Source organism: Fukomys damarensis, unplaced genomic scaffold (genome assembly GCF_012274545.1).
Source record: "Fukomys damarensis isolate Sample0158 unplaced genomic scaffold, DMR_v1.0_HiC HiC_scaffold_32, whole genome shotgun sequence".
Taxonomy (NCBI): domain Eukaryota; kingdom Metazoa; phylum Chordata; class Mammalia; order Rodentia; family Bathyergidae; genus Fukomys; species Fukomys damarensis.
This window is the reverse complement of record NW_022900944.1, coordinates 17,436,051-17,451,925: the sequence shown is the minus strand read 5'-3', so window position 1 is coordinate 17,451,925 and position 15,875 is coordinate 17,436,051. Positions and strand designations below refer to the sequence as shown.

General features: G+C 42.8%; 1 protein-coding gene across 1 annotated transcript in view; it reads right to left on the bottom strand.

Annotated features, from left to right (window-relative positions):
- The window catches only part of Tmem150c (transmembrane protein 150C), a 57,641-nt gene extending 44,059 nt beyond the window's left edge, over nt 1–13,582 (bottom strand). The window contains exon 1 of the mRNA XM_033757869.1: nt 13,563–13,582. The gene's annotated coding sequence lies outside the window, so the exon portion shown is untranslated. The remainder of the gene's footprint in view (nt 1–13,562) is intronic.
- Between the last annotated feature and the right edge of the window lie 2,293 nt (nt 13,583–15,875).

Below are 15,875 nucleotides of genomic sequence, written 5' to 3'. Positions count from 1 at the left end.
TATATATATAAGCTGAAAGCTTTCCTTCTAAAATCAGGAACAACACAAAGATGTCCACTGTCACCATTTTGGTACATACAACACAGTCCTGGAAGCATGAATCAGAGCAATCAGGGAAGAGAAAGAAATAAAAGTGAGGTCTATTCAAAAGGAAGATGTCAAATTATCATTATTTGTATATGACATGATCCTCTATGTAGAAGACCCAAAAAATTCCACCAAAAGATGCCTAGAATTAATAACCAAATTCATCAATGTAGCAGGATACACAAAAAACAAATGAAATCAATAGCATTCCTCTATACCAACTCACTGAGAAAGAAATTAGGAAAACAATACCAATTTCATAAAAAGATTTAAACACTTTGGAATTCAACTAACCCAGGAAGTGAAAGTACTCGGAAAAAGGAGATCAATGAAGACATCAGAAAATGAAAAAATATCCCATTATAGTAAAAATGGCCATACTTTCAAAACTGTTATGCAGATTCAACACAATTCCAATCAAAATACCAACAGTATTTCTCACAGATCAACAGAAAATAACTCTAAAATTCATATGGAACCAGGGAATAACAGGTATCACAGTCCTTTACTTGAAGTTATATTACTAAGCTACAGTGATTAAAAACAGCATGGTACTGGCTCAAAAAATAGACATGTAAGGGGGTGAAGGGAGAGCATGGACAAGGGGAAAAAAATGAGAATCAAGACCTGTCATGTAAAGGTACACGATCCCAATAATGAATGTAATTGTACTTTATACCTAAAATGTACCAATAAACTCAATAAAAGAAAAAAATAGACATGTAGATCCCTAGAGGAAGCAGAAAAAGCCCACGCACATTCATCTATCTGATCTTTGACAAAGCCAACAACATATACTGATAAAGAAAGCCTCTTTAATACATGGTGCTTAAAAAGTTGGCTATCCATATGCATAAGATTCGATTCATTGAGAAATCAACCAATACCCAATGCTGCAGAGAAAAAGGAACCCTTTTACCTTGTTGATGGGAATGTAAACTAACACTACCACTATGGAAATCAGTATGGCAATTCCGTACTGATATATCTAGTAAAACTAGATATAGCAAAACTTCATTTGACCCAGATATTCCCCTACTAGTTATCCTTCCAAAAGAGTTAAAGACATCATATTACAGGGACACACGCATGTCCATGTTTATACCAGCACAATTCATTTCAGCTAAATCTTGGGCTCAGCCTGTAGGTCCATCAACAGATGTATGGATAAAGAAAATGTGGTATTTGCACACAATGGAGTACTACTCTGCCATAAGAAGGAAGAACTTGAGGCATTTGTAGGAAAATGGATGCACCTTGAGACCATTAGGTTAAGTGAAATAAACCACAAGCTTAAATACTGCCTGGTTCCTCTTATATGAAGAATTCAAAATAGAAATAAAGAAAAAATAAGACATAGGTAACAGGAAGCAGGGAGATCTTTTTCAAATGAGGAGAGGATCAAGAGATGGAGGGTGGTGGGAGGGAGGACAGGGAAAGGAGACGAAATAAAGAATTGAGATGTGTTATGTACATGAGCCGACTCCACACAATGAATTTAATCATTATGTACTGCAAACGTGTTAATGATAAAAAATAAAAACTGAACAGACCCTATTTAATAATCTTGAAGAAAGTTTTATTGGGAGATTCTCCAAATAAGTCATTTGGTGTCATTACATGTTCTTTTTGTTTGTTTGTTTTTGGGTACCAGGGATCGAACTTGGGTTCTTGTGCTTGTGATATAGGCGGTGGAACCACTGAACTAAATCCCCGGCCCTGTTACATGTTCTTTCTTTCTTTTTTTTTTTTGGTACCAGGGATTGAACTCAGGTCCTTGTGCTAGCAAGGCAGGTGGCAGAAACATGTTCTTTTAATTAGCGATTCATTACTCAGGAGGATTAAGAACCAAAAGGTATTTTCTTAAAAGGTGTCTTTCTCCCAGTATTATTGCTACTACTGATTTTGCACTTTATTCTGTTTTATCATGGCTGATTTCCTCTAGGGAAATGCAAACTTCAGTAAAGCTTTGTGGTTATTTAAAAGAAATAGCCACTGAAAATTTTTTGATTACACATTAAACTATATATTGACATAAATACAGGTTGGTTTTTTATTGTGTATGTATTTTTTTTGGGGGGGTACCAGGGATCAAACTCAGGCCCTTGTGCTTGTGAAGCAGGCACTGGATGTTGTGTGTTGTTTTTAACTGACAAATAAAATGGATATACATTTAGAGCGTGAGTGTGATATTTTGATATAAAATGTCCAAGGCAAGCTAACTAGCATTTGGATTGCCACACATACTGCTTTTTCAAGTGAGATCAACTTAAAATACACTCTTAGCAATTTTCAAGTATCCAATATATTATTAGCTCACATCACCATGATAAACAATAAATCTCTTAAACTTATTCTTCTAGGACCGGCTGATTTGAATTCCAGCGGACTGACTTTAGGCCATTTGTATAACTATAGTGCATTCTAATTGATTTAGTTTTGAAAAGCACATGAATTGACCTACCTCAAACATTTTTAGAGGATGCAGTCACATAAGTATCGCCTAGCACAGTGTTTGACAAATACTAGGAGTGCAATAAATACGATTGTGAAACAAGCTTTATACTCTGTAAGCTTCCACTTCTCTGCATTTCCCCAGATAGTTGCTTACGTTGAACTTAAGCCCCATTCACTTGAATCTCATAGTACAATTGGCCCGCAGTTGCTCATGCACGCTACGCTGGGCTATAATTTCATAGAGGAGGCAGCGTTTCATTGACCCACACAGCTACAGAGCTCCTGGTTCACTCCACTCTCCTCCTTTTACATACCCGGGATGAAAGGAGACAAGAAAACGAAGGGAAGAGGGAGGGAGGAAGGTGATGTTGGTAAGAATGATAAATGCACCGTGTATTTGAGCAGCAAAATTGTATTTCATTATGTCTTAAATTTAATACAATCTTGTTGCGGCATAAAAATGGGCCGCATTAGTGCAAGAACTCCACCGACAGGGACAAATCAGCCTGCATCAAAGAGGAGCCGAAAATAAGCACCGTATGTCCACATTCAAGGGACTCTCACTAGGCACTCGCATGATTGTGAGGCTCTGGCTCTCAGTTCCACAGTCTGCCTGCAGCTCCTGAAGGATGAGGAAGTGAGGACCCGCTGAGGCGGGACAGCCCCAGCATGTCAAAGTCGAGGCTCGCGGGCTGCGGTCCTGGTAATGTGCCCTGTGACATTATTTTGTCATGTACGGCCGGACTCTGGGACTTTATTTATGTGCAGTGTCGCAGCATCACATTGGCCAGGAGAAAAACTATGTTGTAGTATAGATACGAAACAAGCACAATTTTCTCAAATGCCTACTTGGAAAGCCTAAGCTTATGACAATTTTCATATCATATTAATCATCTGAGTCTTTATAATAAGAAGATACTTTAAAGGTGGCATCTAATAAATCTCTCCATTAAATATAATTAAATGCAAAAAGATAGGAAGAAGCCAGTTACATGTTCAGGAAAAGGTAGGGTTTATGGTGGGAAAAATGGACTTTCAAGCCATGGGCAACATCATATTACAGGGATACATGATACAAACCTATGTTTGTAGCAAATAATTCAAAATCACTAAATCTTAGAAGCAGCCTACATGGCCATCAACAGATGAATGCATAAAGCAAATTTACCCACAGTGGAGTACTACTCTGCCACAAAGAAGGATGAACTTGGGTCATCTGAAGGACCATGGAGTTATCTGGAGTCCACACTGCTAAGTGAAATAAACCAGACACAATAGGCTATATATTACACGGTTTCTCTGGACCAACGGCTTGCAAGGCAGGCAGTGGAACCACTGAACTGAATCCCTGGGCCTATGCAGTTTCTCTTATATGAGAAACCCAAATTATAAATAAAATGCAAAAGAAAAGGAAGTAGGATGTAGAGAGATAAATTTCTCAAATGGAAGGGAACTAAGAGATGGTGGAAGAGGGGAGGGCAACAGGGGATAAATAAAAGGAATTAGGGTGCATCATGTCCATGAGCTGACTCCGTACAAGGAATGTAAACGTAGTACAAATATGTGTTAATAAAAATACAATTTTTAAAACCGGGCAAATGAAAAGGCGCTCCTCAAGTTAATGGTGGGGCAGCGTTCTGACAAATCCTTTGTAAATTTAAAATACTGTGAGTCAACAGTGCACCTAGTCCACTAGCCTTAGGAGTCCGCGGCAGGGTACCGGTGATCTGTGTGACCACACCGCTCCTCAGCGCCGCCCAGCACCGCTGGACCGAGCCCACTGCCAGGCCAGCCGGGAAAGAGCAATGCCCACCTGGCAGAACGCACACTGCGCACCCGCAGTTGACCCGTCCTACGTCGGATACCACAAAGCCGGGGATGGCATTCCGGGCAAGAACTGCACTGGTGAGGAGACAGGATGGGCCAGGTGAGTGGTCAGGACAGGCCCACGAGCGAGGACCTGGAATAAAATGTGGGCTCGGCTTGTGCCTGGCCTTGCATGCGGAGACCAGCAGCTTAGATCTAAGGAGAGTAAGAAGCCGCGCGAGGGCCCCGGTGGGTGAGACCTTAAGGTAGAGAGCGGGAAGATGATACAGGCAGGAGTCGGAGAAGCTGACCTGGAAACTTCACAGTGTTCTCTGGGATGTCACGATTACTGACACCATCCTACAGACCTACCACGCGGGCGAATTCTTGGCCATGCGTGGGACCTGCTGGGCACCTTCTCCTTTGCCTCACGGGGTCACCTGGGTCACTGGATGGGTCCAGGTGAAAACCACACTGGCTGGCTTTTGGAAACGTGAAGCGGAGAGGGCTCACCGCCGCTTACCCATCACTGCGCTCCCTGCCGTCCTAGCCACCCACAGCCGTCCATGGTCTGAGAATAGTAGTGGAAAATTCCAGAAACAAGCAGTTCGTAGATTTTAAATAACACCTATTATAGATATTGCTATAATTGTTCTTTAAGTAGTATTAGTTGTTCATATCTTACTGTGCCTAATTTACAAGTTAAACGATTATAGGCACGTACATACAGGAAAACATACACCATGCTGTTTTCCCTACATGGTTTGGTGCTGTCTTGTTTCCAGGGCTCCTCCACGGGGGTCCTGGTACATCAGCCGCAGATGGGGGGCTACAGTACTGCAGGCAGGTCCTGCGAAATAAACGTTTGTAGGGTGGGAGCAGCAAAGCGATCCCCTCCCGTGCTGTTGCGGTGACCTTGTGAACACAGCACCGCCCAGGAGTGAGAGCACCTCACCCTCTCCACAGGCAGGGACACAGGTCCTATCATCCACGCCCATGGACGCCCAGTGCCACAGTGCTGGGAACGCCAGAGCCCGATTGGTACCAGGTGTCTAACTCAGGACCTGTGCGCTTGACACTGTACCGTTATGCATCCCACCCGCTCCTCCCAACAACCCAGGAAGTGGCCAAGATGATGCCCATTTGTTCGGGAATATTTAGCATCCTTACCTGCTGGGTCCCATCCCACACACTAAATTTCCACATAATGGATGAGCCCATGATCCCTGTCCTCAAGGACCTAAGTCTACAGAGTGAGACAGCTGAGTAAATCCACACTTAGTGAGGAAAACTAGAAACTCTAACCCTGGCAAAATAACTTATCCAAGCACACAGCCAGTATGGAAGGTGATCAAGCTGAGACTTAAACGCTAATATGACATCTGCAAGCCTAATGCCTACTCCGGGTAATGTTACTTCTTTTTCAGGCCCATTAACCAAAAGTTAAAGTTTAAAAAAACCCACTATAAAATGGAATATTTCTCAGCCATAAAGAATGAGAATATAGATTCATTCATAGGAAAATGGATACATATTGAAGATATACTCCTAAGTGAAATAAATAAGTCACACATGTGTAAATACCAAATAATTTCCCTGGTGTGAATAATCTGCAACAATGCATAAGATTCTAATAAGATTACTGACATTTAGAAATGGGAAGAAAGGAGCTAAAGGTGCAGGGAAGGTGGGATGGATAGGGGAAGAGTAAAAAGGGAAAAGAAAAAATGTGAGAGAATGAAAAGATGAAAATAAAATGTTTGTAGATGGGGAGGGGAGGAGGGGGTGAAGGGAGGGCAGGGGTAAGGGGAAAAAATGAGAATCAAGACTTGTCATGTAGAGGTACAAGATCCCAACAATGAATGTAACTGTACTGTATCCCTAAAATGTACCAATAAACTCAATTAAAGCTGAAAAAAAAATAAAAAAACCCACCAATATCAAAACTAGGATTATCTAGTCTAGACAAACTTATACAGAGTCTGATCTTATAAGTAGAAAATGTCAAGTTAGAGGCCGTGACTCTGAGGTACAGTCACATACACTACCTATGCCAATAAAGCACACATTGGTCCAATGGGAGAAAAACACATCACTTCAAACGTGAACCGCCCTGTCACCAGGAAATATTTGTGCCAAAATTATTTAATATATTTGGGGGAAACCTTTCACATCCCGCTACTTCTCAGGAAAACCCAGAGAAACCCTTGTGGGCCAAGAAGTTGGAGGTGGCCCTGATCAATTCAGTTCCACAGTAATCGTACTATACTTCACCAGGTGTGATGGCACACACCTGCAATCCCAGCACTTAGGAGGCTGAAGCAGGAGGACTGCAGTGAGTTCAAGGACAGCCTGGAAAATATAATGAGTTCAAGGTCAGCCTGAACTACACAGTGAGACCCTGCTTCAAAAAACAAAACAAAACAACCTGTATTTCATCTTTCCTCCCTCCTTCGCTACATAAGAGTGTCGCTCCAACTATGGAACTATACTCCCTGTAAGGTTTGTCTTACCAGGCCCGGACAATTGTTTCAGCTACCTGGTGTGAACCACTGTTTGAACATGATGTCCACTGCCCCTTATGGCCCAGGTGTAGCCGGCACCATCACATTCAGAGAGGACCATGAATTGTCTCTGCCTACCCTGTGCTTGAATGAGGAACCTAGGCCCGTGCCAGGAGCAGATCTTTCCTCTCCTCTTCTATTCCTCCAAAGCATCTTGAGCGGGGCCAAGCACACTGAGTGTAAGCAGCTCACCACTTCCGTGGGACCCGAACTGATGACAGCGGCCTCCCTGCCTCTAGGTAGCTCCTCTCCCAGCCTGGCAAAGAGGCGGATTTCAGGCAGAGAGGTTTGATCACAGGGAGCTGCCAGGGCCCTGTGTGCCATGTGTGAGCCCAACACAAGAGGGGGCCAGCTCCAGCCCACCTGACCAAGGCCGAGGACCAGAGTTCACCAGCATCGTTCAACATTTAATTTCTGTTCAACAATACTTGTTTGTAAACTATTTTGAGATCATTACATTGTCCTTGCCAGGGGCGGCAGTCATGGAATGGGGGCCTCAGGTAAGTCTTGCACCTGCTTCCCCAGCCTCTGCTCTGGGCACCAGGCCCCTCTGAACCACAGTGGCCCCCAAACTGCAGCATGGGCCCTACTGCAAAGCACATTCTCCAAGACCCAGACTCCTCACCATGACCCTGGTCCTTCCTCACAGCACATGTATCATCCCGTCCACTGGGATATCTCCTTGTTTACTGTGCGCCCTCGTCTCTGACAGACGTAAAGCTTTCTCTGGGCAGAATCACCACGCACCTTATTCCCCGCCCACTCACTGAAGCTGCACCCCTATCGTGTCTGCACACAGTCACACCTCAGAGGCACACTTGTTGGGCACAGGAATGAGTGAAAAAAATAGTAAAGGGTGGTCGGAATCAGGACGTCTCACAAAGCCTGCTAAAGTACCTAGAAGCTCATGATTGTTAAATTATGGAAGCAGCCTACGTGCCCATCAACAGATAAATAAATGAAGAAAATGGGTTTTTCTACACAGTGGAGTACTACTCTGCCATAAAGAAGGACAGATGTGAGTTTTTTTTTAGGAAAATGGATGAAAATTGTGACCATAACACTGTTTCTTATATGAGAGACCCAAATATAAATAATTCAAAGAGCAAAATAAACTGAGGTGGTAGGAAACGGGGAGGTAGACTTTGTGGAGATGGGAAGGGGAGAGAGACAGAAGGGCTGGGAGGAGAAGGGAAATAGGGAATTACAAACAATCAACGTGCAGTGTGTGTATGTACCAATTCCCCAAGACGAATGTAATTATGTATGACATGCACTAATCAAAAAAATAAAGCAGGTAGGAGAGAGTCCTCGTGTGACGCTCACGTTCTGGGGGACATTTCAGCCAGGGCGCCACTGCAGGCGGTATCGCCTCTTTGTTCAATCACTTTCCCCTTCCGCACATGATTTCTCCTGATCCCACAAGGCTCGGCTCGCTGTCACCGCCTCTGGAGAGGCCAGGTCCCATCCAGCCTGGCTGCTCCCCCTTCTTAGTGCCCCCATGTACCCCAGGATTCTGTTATTAAACTACCCCACTCTGAGAACTGTGCACAGCTCTGTTACCTCACTACACCAAACAAGTGAGGCTTCTCACAGACACTTTTCGGCACCCCTAAGTGTTTGCTGGAAAGCACTGGACATATGAGCTGGAGGAGCCTGTAATTTCTCCTTTTCTGTAACACACAAATTAGCATTTTGGCCCCACTGGGTAAGTGGGCCCTTGTTGCTACAGCAACCAAATGGGAAACTGGCTCAATCCCTAACACCAAAGAGAAGCCAAAGTCTTCCAGCTTCAGTCAGGGTCCCATGGCCGCATGTGTCCACGTATGCCCAGTGGCCACCTGTGATGCCAGTCCAGAATGACATTGTCTAGCCGGGAAGCTACCCAGCCAGGGGAGCACAACAGAGTCAGCTGGGAGCTTTTTAAAAAGTCTGCTGGTGAAGGTGCACATCTATACTCCCAGCTCTCTGAAAAGCTGAGGCAGGAAGATCACAAGTTTAAGCCCAGCCTGGGCAACTTAGTGACTCAGTGAGAACTTATCTCAAAGTAAAAAATAAAATAAAAAGGGCTGGGGGTGTAGCTCAGTGCAAAGGCCCTGGTTCAACTCCCAGTACTTAACACTCAAGTCTGCTGTTTGGGTCCTTTCCCATCCCCACAAATTCTGATTTAACTGCTCTAGGCTGCAGCTCCATTTCCACAACCCTTCAGGTAACTGTAAAGTGCAGCAAGGATGGAAATCTCTGCTCCTGCCTTGCCTGCCACTCCGGTGGGTTTGTGGTGCTGTCCAAGGTAGCAGCTCATCCAGACCTTCACTGGGCAGCCAAGCCTGCCATGTGCAAGGGCCGGTGTTTGTTTGTAGGGCCACAAACAGTGGAAGGACACAAATCACACAGTTCACTGGACTGGAGAAACTACACCATCTTGTTCATTCTACAACTGCTCTGTCCAACATCCACCCAAGGCTAGCACAATTTGAAGTAATCAAACCTAAAAATTCAGTCCATAAGGAGCCAGAGAGTAGATGATGTCAGCTCTAAGGGCCAGGTGGTCTCTGGCCCCCTTACTCGGCTCTTGGTGATGGCGTAGAGCAGTCACATGTAATAAGTAAACAGGATGTGGCCAAAATGTGGATTTGCCAACCCCTGCCCTAGACAATCACATGCCCCAAGACTGAGAAAAGTGCATGATATAATTTCTGCACAGTGATTTAGGGGGAAAAGAAGATAAATATGCAACAAGCAGGTCAACCTGGAGCCAGATGAAGCTGAAGTGAGCCTTGAGGTTTAACATCAGAGTCAGGGTAAGTCTGCCTGGCTAAACACTCTGTAGAAGGAATGTAAAATATTCATAAACTAAAAGCCGGATGGAGTCCAATCCTTCTGCGATGTGTGCAGTCATGCCAAGACTTTATGAAATAAATTGTGTGACTTCCAAAGGCTTTTTCTAGCTCTCAGATGCTCAGTAGGGGAGCAGTTACCATGCAGAACAATCATCTTTAACTTCCCATGTGAAAAAATGAGTTAAAGCCTGTATTATGAATAAGAAGGAAGTAACAATGAGAAAAAAGTTAAACTGAGCCCAAGACTATTGTAGGACTCAAAAATACTGACCAAGAGTTCATAAAGAGCAACTTTTCTGTCCTTTTTTTTTTTTTTTCCTTGAGACAGGATCTTTCTATGTAGCTCAGGCTGGACAAGAACTCACGGCAATCCTCCTGCTTCAGGCTTGAGTGCTGGGATTACCTGCATGTGTCATCATGGTCAGCTCAAGAGTGACATTTTTTAACAACTGTGCTTATGGTTCTTTTTGTTTTGTTTCGTTGGTCTTGGGGATTGAACTCAGGACCTTGCACTTGCAAGGCAAGCATGCCACTGAGCTAAATCCCCAGCCCCGTGCTTGTGGTTCTTAAGTGGACACCATTCTGGGTCAGTGGCCTCATCATAACAGATCCTGCGTGTCCCTATTTGGTCATAACTGTATCATTTCTGCAAGTCAGTTCATGGAAAATTTCTGTCTTTACCTTTTACATGCAACCAAAATTTCAGTGTGAAGTTCCAACCTATTCCTTTTCATATAGATCCATTTTATGCCACATATAAGCTAAAATTAAATGGAAAAACCTCAATAAAAATGTCACAGGAGAGATAATCAGCCTTCTCAGGAACAACTGTATCAGTTGCCAAAAATCACAAGGAGATAAATATGGTACTTTTGAACACTGTCTATCATTGATAAGACTTGAAGTTTTTTCAAAATATCACACTTTTGAGGTTGAGGGTACTGTGATGTTAGAATACCCTAAAGGAAGGAGCATTGTATCCTTTCATGTAGTACCCCTCCTACTGCAGCTGGGTGTATTTTAGCTATTATATTTCTATGTAAAGATACTTTAGTTTCAGTGAAACCAGAATTTAGAAATTCTAGGTCATACAGTTCCAGTACCAACTCCAGAACGGTTACATCATCAATTTCTTTTAATTTTATTTACAAATGTTCCTTCTACAGTAATATTTCTATTTGGATGGTTTTACAGGGATACCAACATTTTAAATCAGTATCTTGCTACTCATGAATTAATAGCTGAAAAATAATTTAAAAGACTTTTATTAACTAGCACAGTTTTTAAAAATATAGCAAATATAGCATTCGAGCTGACGCAGTCAGTTTTAATTTATGTTTTAAACTCCCAATTCATGCCATTTCTTTGGCAGCTAAGTCATCATAAACATTAAAAAACCTCCAGAAATCTACTTTGTTAAAAACAAAATGTTTGATGAATAGGAAGGCTATGTCATTTTTGAAGACATTTATGTTTACATTTAGTTATCATTATAACTCATAATTGCTTCAGAGTTAAATAACACCATTTAAACTGTAGGCTCATTTCCTTTACTGCCATAGTTAAGCACAATTACTTGTTAAGCCTTATCTACAGTTGTCTAAAAGTATTTCACGATTTTCCATGCTTCTCAGTGACAGTTCCCCTCACCTCTCTGATGCCGCACAGTGTCCAAAGCGATGGAAGACTTTGTAACCTTGGCCAACATCCGAGTATCTAAAGGATTTTCAGTGTGTCAGACAGCCTCTGGGGTTTTTAGAGAAGGAAAATAAGTGCAACAGCAAACTGTGACCTCTTCCAATCTACCTGGCGGAGGATAAGGGATCACTTGTATTGAGTTTGACCTTTAAAGAAAAACTGAAACCAACTTCCAAAATGAAATTCGTTTTACTTTCTAGATTGCAGTGGGGATAGGGTGGGGGAAGATGTCCAGCTTCAATTTTAAGACATTTCATTTCATATTAAATTCTTACGGCAGTATTGTTATTTGTAAATTAATTAATTAATTAATTCATTCATTCATTTCATTTTGTTGGTGGTGGCCATGGTGCTGATCTTGAGGATCAAACCCAGAGCCACATGAATGCTAGCAAGTAACCTTCCACTGAGCTAGACTCCTAGCTATTAGTTCTAATTTGCCTTATTAAGATATGTCATGGGCCAATTAAAGACAGGAAGTAATTTTGAAAAGGCAAATAATTCAATAAAAAATGGGGACTAGGAGGTACAGCATTATCTCTTGGAGCCCTTGTCACTCTTTGCTACAAACCAGAGTGCAGAAGTTAGGGAGTGGCTAGGAGGGAAGGAAGACACCACGGCAGGCACAGCTAGTCTCTGGGCTCCGGGCCATTCAGGTTTCTTTGGGTGCCAGGCCGCCTTCCCAAGTACAGGAGCCCACAGAGACTGAGCTACAGCAGCAAGCTCTGTTCCAGTCAATGTGCAATGACTCTCCTCTCACCTGCCGGGTGTCATATTACACAGAACAGAGGTGCTGTCAGCTTATTTCTGCACTTGGGCAATACTGTGCAAGGTCTGAGCGTCACAAGCTTGCAAGACCCCATCTGTGTGATGCTATCACGTTGCAAAATTTGATGTGGGATGGCTGAACATGTGACCTGTCCTGTGATCTGCTTTCCTTCAGGTTCTGCCTCCACTACACCTGGGATGTAGTCCTGCAGAATAACAGCAATACCTAAATCCAAGGGCAGCTGTGAGAAACAGTAATATATGAGGGCACTGAGCACAGAGCAGTTGGTCAGCACCACTAACTACCGGCCATTACCGGTCTTAATTCTATGTTTCCCAAGTGGGTCCCAGCCTAGTTTCACAGGCGATGCCCTGGTACATACATACACATATAACATAACACAGCTAATGAACATGTACATATCATGCTGCCTGTGTACAGACCAAGGTGTGCAGTCAGGATTTAAGTCAGGAGGCCGTTTCTTTAGTGCTCATAAGCACAACTGTCCATCGCCCTGTAGCTTTCTGCTATACATGGAGGAACCGAAAATGTCACGAAACACTAATAGCCCTCATTAAGAGAAACCACACAGAAACCACTTCTATTGTACATTCTGTTTCATAAGAAAAATACTGACCCTACCCTGTTAAGTTGATTTCAAGACCCAAGACCTGCAGTCTGATAAGTACTATGGTATTGTATGAAGAAATTTTTGGAAAATACCAACAAAGATAAAAAGATAAATATACCCACTTCACTTCTGAGGCCTTACCATACTATGAAAACTTATGGAGTGTTTCCTAAATTCATTCAAGCCCCCTTCACCTTGTGGTGTGGAGAGTAATTTGGGAAAAGTTACCCTAAAAACATGAATACCTTTAAGGCAAAGACAATATCAGGGTAACCTTAACCCGTATCTTAATTAGTATGGCAGACACATTTGACAAATTTCTAAATGACTGAGGCATAGTCCCTCCTAGGGGAGGAGAACCTCCAGGACCTGAACTGTGCCCTGGAGAGGCATCTGATCTTCCCTGCCGGGTGCCGAGAGTCATCACCCAAGAAACACGACAGGCAGTGTCCTGTGAAACGGTCTCATTTAAAATGAGTCCCTCTGCATGGTCAAAACACTTGCCTTCCTCAAAGCATATTTATCTAAAAATGCAAACAATATGGTAGATACTATATCAAATTCCATTTCAATAGTTTTACTAAAAATAACGGCAGTTATGTTTTAAAGTGGATTTGGTAACTCACAGGCTCGGCTGAGCAAGAGGAACTGGGTTTGAGACTCAAGAGAAAGAAACCAGGCAAGAGAGCCCAGAAAAGCAAGGAAAATACCTTTGGCTGTCCCTGAGCCCAGGTGCTTGGCTTTTCACAAGGTCTCTGCGGCTGTCAGATGAGGCTGTGGATGAGGGGAGCACTGTCTGCAGCTGAGCAATCAGCCGCTTCCTACTTTCTCCCAATCTCCCTTCCCCACCTTGAAAAATGGAAAAGTGCAGTAACCAACTTTAATAATAAGCGATCTCTACAGTGCACAAAAGAGAAAATAACACTCAGATTCATGAACATGAGGCTGTCTTACTCTTCTCTTGTTGCTGAGACAAAACACCCGACACTCAAAATTAAAGGGGGAAAGGTTTATTTAGCTCAGTTTGTAGAGGTTTCAGTCTATAGTCGGCTGGCTCCAAGGCAAGGTGGCTTGGCAGAGGGCAACAGTTCATAGTAGACAGAAAGTAGCAAAGCAACAGCATCTTTTTGACCTTTTTACCCCATCTAGACTACTGGGATTAGGGTGGTGTCAAACCAATCAGTGTAGAGGTTTAGTAATCACACACCCTTAATCCCAGCATCACACACTCTAGATCCAGCCACCTCTGAAAAAGCCACCAATGACCCCATGAGGCTTTGGGGCGGGGACACTTAGACCCAAACCATAGCAGGCTAAGGAGCCAAACCACCCAGGTAATGCTTATTTTTGCAGACATGGAAATCAGAAAGGGAAACGCCAGGTTTAGAGAGCAGAATTGAACACCAGCATAAAGTATCTTCTTCAGAGTAAGTGCTTTTCATAGAGCAGGATAACTGAGTCAAATCTCAGTTCCCAAAACTGTTAAGGCCATTTTCTATTTCCTTCTAATTAAGGGATAATTGCCGTCCAGTGCTACAGGAAATGGGTGGAGGGAATTTAGAGGGGCATTGTGCAGTAGGGGAGACGCTAACCCCATGTGGCCATTTAAATTAATTAAACCTACATAAAATTTACAATTCATCTCCTCAGTTGCACCAGCCATGTTGCAAGTGTTCAGTAGCCACATGTGACACTCGGCTATGGTAACAGATTACAGGACATTGCCATCACTGCGGAAAATTCTATTGGACAGCACTGATCTATTGTAGGTGTTAAAAAGGAAATTGTTCCTTCCTTACTTGGTAAAGGAGCTGCAAGCCCAACCTACCAGACCTTCTTTGACTTGGGGCAGTGGGAGGGTGAATTTTGGGGTAATTACCAAAAATTCCATTATCATTTCAAAATATCATTTTAACTGCCCTAAAAATCTCTTAAAATTAAGACTCACCACAAGCCATTTTTAAAAGTCCAAACACATCAGGAAATTATATCTGGTGATAACCTGCTAATGTTCCAATCATTTATGAGCTAGACTGAAAGTAATTAGAACAATAATGCAGAAAAAAATTATAAATATATATGACCCCGTAGGCTCTGGAAATAAAAGTTTAGAGATAAGTAGGGGCACACTTTTGTTTTATCCTTAAGATAGGAAAAGACTTATTACACACCTTGGTCTTGTCTCTCTGTGGACTCTCACAAACTCACAGCCAGACGCAGTAACACCTGGGTTTGTAGCCTGTTTGAGGGATTTAGCACAAATCTCATTTGGGCCTCACAAGAACCTAATCACTGCTGTAGTACTGCTGCAGAGTGCTGTCGATTTTTCTCAGGAAGGGGAAGACTGCCAGGTATCACATTATCTCATCAGCGTTTGTCTTGCTTAACTGGCTACTGAAGCGATCCCAAGTGGTCAGACTGTGTGACACAAAATGGCTAAGATTACAGAGACCAAGGGGCCTTTCCTCTCCCTGACTCCCAGCTGCCCTGTAACTGTGGCTGCTGTACTGCAGAGGTGTGGACCACTGGGGAGACAAAGCATAGAGCAGTGCCTTCCCTCTCAACAAGCACAAAGCAGGCAATCTGAGCAAAAGGTCATCATACACATGGCCTTGGTAGCTCTGTAACAGGGCTAAAGACAGGCCATTATAATGCTCATGCCCAAAAATCACTCCACGGAGCAAATCATCTCCTTCCTAAAGCAGTTTATAGAAGGGACCTGATGAGAAATACATAAATTAAGAAACTGCTATCAAGATATTGTAAAGCTAATTTTAAAAATCCAAGATTGCATTTGGCGAATGGCAGATAATACACAGGCACTTTTCAAATACTTTAGTATGCTCACTCAATATCCTAACATCTGTCAATTTTCATTGTTAGCAAAACTTCACTCTTTTATTTACTATGTCCAGCTTGTTAGCTTCCAATTTGGGGGCTTGCAAAAACACTTATCTAAAAATGTATAAATAAAGGACACATCATTTAAATTTCTATGTTTATGCCTCAAAGATTAAACACAT